Below are 6502 nucleotides of genomic sequence, written 5' to 3' on the forward strand. Positions count from 1 at the left end.
TCATTAAAGGGGCTTTGGAACTTGGCAACTGTGCTGGAACCAGATGATCTGAAAACTCTTCCTCCAAAGGCTTAACACAGGTACTCAGGCTAAGGTCTGCAAGAGATGCTGAGCACACCTGGACCAGGTGAACAAAATCATCCTCCTTTGAGAAGGTTTGTAGGCCCTGTCACCGGCCTTCCAGCATCTCTGTCATATAGACCAACTAGCTTCATGAGAGCTGGGCAGCGGCTTCCCGGGCCCTCCAGGGCAGTTTTATATCCTGCAGACATGAGCTGGGGATCGTCAGTGCGGTGATCAATGGGAAAGCCCTTCTCTGCTTAGTCTATCAATGACATGTTTCCTCTCTCCCACCACAGGAGAGACTGCTACACTAGTTCCACAACATAGATTTGGCACCTATAGTACTATAGTAGTCGTGTTCAATTCCAATTTTAGTGAAAGAATGGATGAATGTAAAGAAGTGATAGCAAATCTCTGTAACCTCCCTTTGGGTTCATCGTGTGCTTTCTGTCCGTCTCATTGGTCACTTGACTTCCATGTTGATGTAGCCTTACTCCTAGCTGCTCTGCCATCATGGGAGAACTTTGAGCTATCGCGGATGTTAGCAAGATAGTTTGGCCTAGTCACGACTGGAGAGGTGTTTAGGGAAGAGAAGGAAGACGTGACTCTCTGTCAAAGTTGTTGTTGCCTAAGGATGCTCATCTTGCCCAGATCTCTGTGCCTGTTTGGTCCGTACCCACGTTCCTCCTAAAACCCAAGGAATCGGGACGCCTTGCCCACTTGTGATTCCACTTCAGGACAGCTTTCCCATCTCTTCCCACCTCATAATGAAAAATTTTCCCAGAGAGTGAAGTACATCTGGCTCAGATTCCAGGAGAGACCATATCCTGTCTCAGCCTCGAGTTGTTTGTTTTGGGGGCCTTTGAGTTTTGATCCTACCACCTGTCAGAATGGAGAATGAGTATATTATTTTAATATATTTACATCATTAACCTACTGATACATAGATTTATTTTCTCATATTAATATATTTATAGTTAATATTATTCAATATTTTCATTCTTCTAAAGATTTATTGAGTGTCTAGTTTGTTCAGGCATTTTTATACACATAATTGGCGGGGTTCCTGGCATTATGTAACGTATAACTCTAGAAGAGGATACATATAAACAAATAAGCGAATGTGCAACGAAGTTCAGATATGTTGGATGGTGAAAGAAAATAAACTGTGAATACTACAGAGCTTCTCTTAGAACTATTTTTATTCTGTCACTCATTCATCAAACATTTAAGTGCTTAGCACACACAAACGTCCTTTTTTCATGCTAAAGATAGGGCAGTGTATAAGATTAAATCTTTGTCCCCAGGAGCATGCATTTAGCTAGGGAGTAGGAAGTTAAATATCAAATTATACAATTAATTAAGTGTTTTAAAGGAAAAGTATAGGGTGCTAAGAAGGTATAAAATGAGGCATTATAACTTAGTCTCAGGCTGTCAAGAAATTCTTCTTGGTAGATAGAGTAATGGCCACCAATGAATTATATTTTGCTGTAGACACACCCTTATGAGGCCCCCTTCTCATTGATTCTGGGCTTGGCCATGTGATTAGCTTTGGTCAGTGGGACACAAGCAAATCTGAAGTGCGCAGAGGTGTGAAAAGCACTTGTGCACTGGAGCTTACCCTCTCTTGATGCTGGGAATTCTTCTGCCACCACATAAAGAAGCCCAGGCATGAAGTGTTGTGGCCCAGCCAGCACCCAACTCCCACAGACAGACGGTATGCATGAGGACAGCTTAAACTACCAGTTGCAGAGGAGATGCCAATGACTGCAACTGCATAAGTGACCCAGGTGACACCAGCAGAAGACCTACCCAGGTAAACCCAGCCCAAATTGCTGATCAGAAGAATCATGAGCAAATTGAATGGCTGCTGTTTTAGGTTTAGGTTGCTTTGGGGTGGTTTGTTAGTCAGTAAAGGCTAAATGACATAGAAATAAATACCTGCAAGTGGGCTGTTTTTATAGAAAAATCTAACATACGAGTTAAGAGCTTTTGGACTGGGTAATGGATAGAGGATGGAAAGTGGTGAGGAAACTGTTACCAGAGTCTTATAAAATGGTGAAAAATAATTCATAGAGTCTGGAGAAGTGCTAAGGAAATGGCTTTTGGAAGTTAGAAAACAGTTGATTTGTTTTTTGTAGCAGTGCCAAATTGTCATCTGAGTTAACTGGAAAAGAATAATATTCCTAATAAATTTGCTGATCTGGCTAAGGAAATTACCAGAAAGAATGTTGAGAGTGTCAGTTGGCTTCTTTTTGCTGCGTAAGGTTAGGTACAGGAAGAGAGAGATGAGCTAAAGAGAGAACTATTCATTTTGTACACAGTGTAGAGGGACTATAATGTAACCAAGACTTTCTGAGTTGGAAAATAAAACTCTTTCACAGCTCTTTTTCAAGTAGGACATGGCCTCAGGTTAAAGATTAAATCAGGGATATAGCTTCACAATTCTTTGTTAATATCTCTAAAATATTTAAAGTTATGCTTAATAGACCCTCTCAGCTAGACAAAACTGCTTCTAAGAATTTTAATGGCTTCTTCCTGTTGAAGCAGAATCCCAAAACAGCCCTGATAAGTCTAGTACAAGAAGACTATCTCAAAAAGGCATTGTGGATGTGGATTTTGACTACTAGAGTGGATGCAGTGTGATACATAGCAAACCCAAAAAGGTTTTAAGGGAGTTATACAATCTAAGATGAAGGGAAATGGGACCTTCCTCCAAACCCCCATTTTTCTTTGAATAAGAGTATTTATTCAGTAGTCTACTACAGGAGAATAGTAGTCTAAGGAACCTATCGTAGTGAGCACAGCCAGAGTAGGGAGGCGCCTGACAACATACACCTTGTTGTACTTTATAATTTCGATAAACCAGTGACTATTCTTTTTGCCTTCCGTTCCTTCCCTTTTTGAATGAAAGTATACATTACAGTTTTTCTGTTTCTATTTCACCATTGTAGTTAGTTATTTGGCAGTAGATAACTTGTCTTTTTATTTCTCATGTCTTTGCATCAGTAAGGATCATAGCCAAGGAACTGCTCTCAAGGAGCTTCATCTGCATCTAGACTTAATGCAGATTACAAGGTCAGAGACTTTGAGACTAATACCATGATTGAATGATATCTGGGGACTCTTGTTAGGGAGTTAATATGTTTTCTGAGTTAGAGGGCCATGAATCATTGCAGCCAAAGGGAAAACTGTGGTAAACCCCTTATTTATCATGACTCTATGTATGCATGCCCTTGGGTAGTCCCTTCCCACGTGACTCTGGGCTTGGCCCTGTGACTTGTTTTCACTGATGGAACATCAGAAGGTGTGATGCAGGCAGTCACTTGGTGCATTGAAACTTGCTTTTTTTTTTTTGCTGCTGGGGACTCTGCATCCATGTGAAGAAGTTCAGGCTAGTCACTGGAGATATATGGCCCAGCTGAAAGCTACATATGCCAGATAAGTGAATCTTAAACTATCCTCAGTTGATGATCTAAATAACTGAAACTGCATCAGTGATCCTAGGGGCCAAGCAGAAGAAATGCCCAGCCCACATTGTGTACCCACAGTTTCATGAGAATAAAATAGCTTTTTTTTTTTTTTTTTGCATTATGCAGGCCTCACTGTTGTGGTCTCTCCCGTTGCGGAGCTCTGGACGTGCAGGCTCAGCAGCCATGGCTCACGGGCCCAGCCGCTCCGCGGCTTGTGGGATCTTCCCGGACCGGGGCACGAACCTGTGTCCCCTGCATCGGCAGGCGGACTCTCAACCACTGCACCACCAGGGAGGCCCTAAAATAGCTTTTTAAGTCACTAGGTTTTGAGGCAGTTGGTTACTCAGCAAAGGTGTATACGGCTTTTCTGAGGCAATGATATTTAAATTGGAATATGAAGGCTCAGTGGAGATTAGTTAGGCAAGGCAAGGAGAAGCAATTTTCCAGGGAGAGGGAATAACATAGATGAAGAACTACTCATGTAGTGAGTTTGAGTTGCATGGAAGTAGATCAGAGTGCATAGAACAAGAAGAGTGAAAATAGTATGAAATAAGTTTGGTGAGGCAAGAGGTAGACAGATTATGCATGGCTTCTGTATTCATTAGCTATTGCCACAATACTGCTGTATACTAAAACACCCCAAAATTCGGTGGCTTTATATAAACATTACTCATCACGCTTCTGCTATCAAATTTAGGATCAGCTGCTGTAAGCTGGGCTCAGTGGGGCAGCTCTGCTTCAGGATGCTGGTGATTCTGGGCTTGACTCCTCACTGTGGTTTGAATGCAGGTCTTTTCCACATGAGTTTATGCTTAGGCCCAGGCTGAGAGGCAGTAGGTACCTAGAAAACTCTTTTCATGGTGACAGCAGAGGTGCAAGAGAGAAACCTAACCACGCAAGCACGTTTTTGTTTATATCTCATCTGTGAATATCCCATTGGCCAAGGCAAGTCACATGGATAAACCTAAAGTCAAGAGCAGGAAGTACGTTTCAGTCGCCAAAATTTACAGTGGCATACTTTTGGTCAGAGCAAGTCACACTGTTCATAACGGCACTATTTATAGTAGACAAAACGTGGAAACAATCCAAACGCACATTAACTGGTGAATGGATTTAAAAAATGCATATCCATATAATGGAATATACTTTGACAATAAAAAGAAAAACAGTATTGATACATGCTACAGTATGTATGACTGTCAAAGACATTATGCTAAATGAAAGAATCCAGACACAAAGGACTGCATATTGTATGGGTACATTTAGATGAAATTTCTCAAAAAGGCAGATCAATAGATCAAAACCTGTATCAGTGGTTACTCGGGGCTGAAGGTTAGAGTGAGAAGTACTGCCAAGAGACAAAAGGTTGATAGAAATATTCTAACACTGGATTTGGGTGATGACTACACAACAGTATTAATTTAATAAAAATCATTGAACTGCTCACTTACAATTAGTGAATTTTGTTATATGTAAATCATATTTCCATACCGGTATTAAAATGTATAGCTAATGGAACAAAAGATGCCTTGACATTGTACTTATAACAAGGAAACCTTTTTGAAAGCACTATTAAATAATTACTTCATACAATGGAGAAATATTTTCAAAACTCTGGCTGGCTGCTGTCTCTTTAAGCAATTGTTGAGGTAAAATTTTTTCTTCAAAAGTATTATGCCGAATTTTACAGTCCTTTTCCTTAGTTAATCAACTTTGGCTGTAAATAATAAACATATTTTTATTTCGTTCTTTGAGCTACTGCATTTTAAGTTAGTGCATGTGGTCTTAAAAATTGGCACACATAAAAGCAGCTGCAATTAATGAAGTATGCTCTACTTACTGACTTTTCATACAATATGTACAACAGAAACATGCTCTTATAAACAGGTCGAGAACTGTAAAATGTTCACTAATTGCTGGAATTTGTTCTTCTGTTTGGAATAAAAGTGGATTTAACAGTCAGAATAGCTATTCAAGGGGTAATAGAAGCAGGAAGAGGGGACCTCTGTTATTAGCTAATCTAGCAATTATCCCCAAATCGGAGCTTATGTTCTACATGAATATCAACTGAGTTTGTTGAGGAGGTGCAGCTGGAGACGTGAAAACAGCTGTCTACCCTAATGCAAAATTCCTTTGGTTAGGAGAATGCACTAACATTAATCTAAGAGATGTAGAATGAACTTAATTCTCTAAGTGGAAAATGCTGAATTCTATCACAGGCCAAGAGCAATTCTTCATACTTCCTTTCAAAGCACATGGAGCATGTGCCCACTGTGACCTTATCTCATTTACAAACTCTTCCAAATTATTGTTTACAATTTAAGCATTTATACTGAAACTAGGTGAACATGCCTGAGATCCTGGTCAAGGGTGAGCTTAGGAAATTGCTTCTTCTACATTCTCTTTCTATTAAGAGGTTTGGGAGGAAGTTACAACTAAGAATGAACACAAGAGTAATTGAATGTCTCAACTTACAAAACGTCATCACAGACATCACCTCTAAGCTCATATTTATACAACAAATATTCATCAAGAACTTTCATGAACCCCATTCATTCTTCTAGGTGTTCTACTCATACTATTTCATTCAAACTGCCGTTGAAGAAATTCTTGTTCAAGTCCTTAAGTAGTTCCTATACTTATTTGGTTCTCAGTTTTTGTGAAATCTGTATCATTACAATGTACATTCAAGGGTTCAGGAACTTGAAGTGCTTATTTTTTTAGTTGAAGTATAGTCAATTTATAATGTTATATTAGTTTCAGTTGCACAACGTAGTGGTTTGATACTTTAGATTATCCTCAGAGTTATTATAAAATATTGGCTATATTCTCTGTGCCTTATATTACTACTTGTATGTTATTTTATACCCAGTAGTTTGTACCTCTTAATCAATCCCCTTCCTCGATTTTGCCCCTCCCCAACCTCTCTCCACTGGTAACCATTAGTTTGTTTTCGATAACTATGA

This window comes from Mesoplodon bidens (genome assembly GCF_964165515.1).
Source record: "Mesoplodon bidens genome assembly, chromosome: 16".
NCBI lineage: Eukaryota > Metazoa > Chordata > Mammalia > Artiodactyla > Ziphiidae > Mesoplodon > Mesoplodon bidens.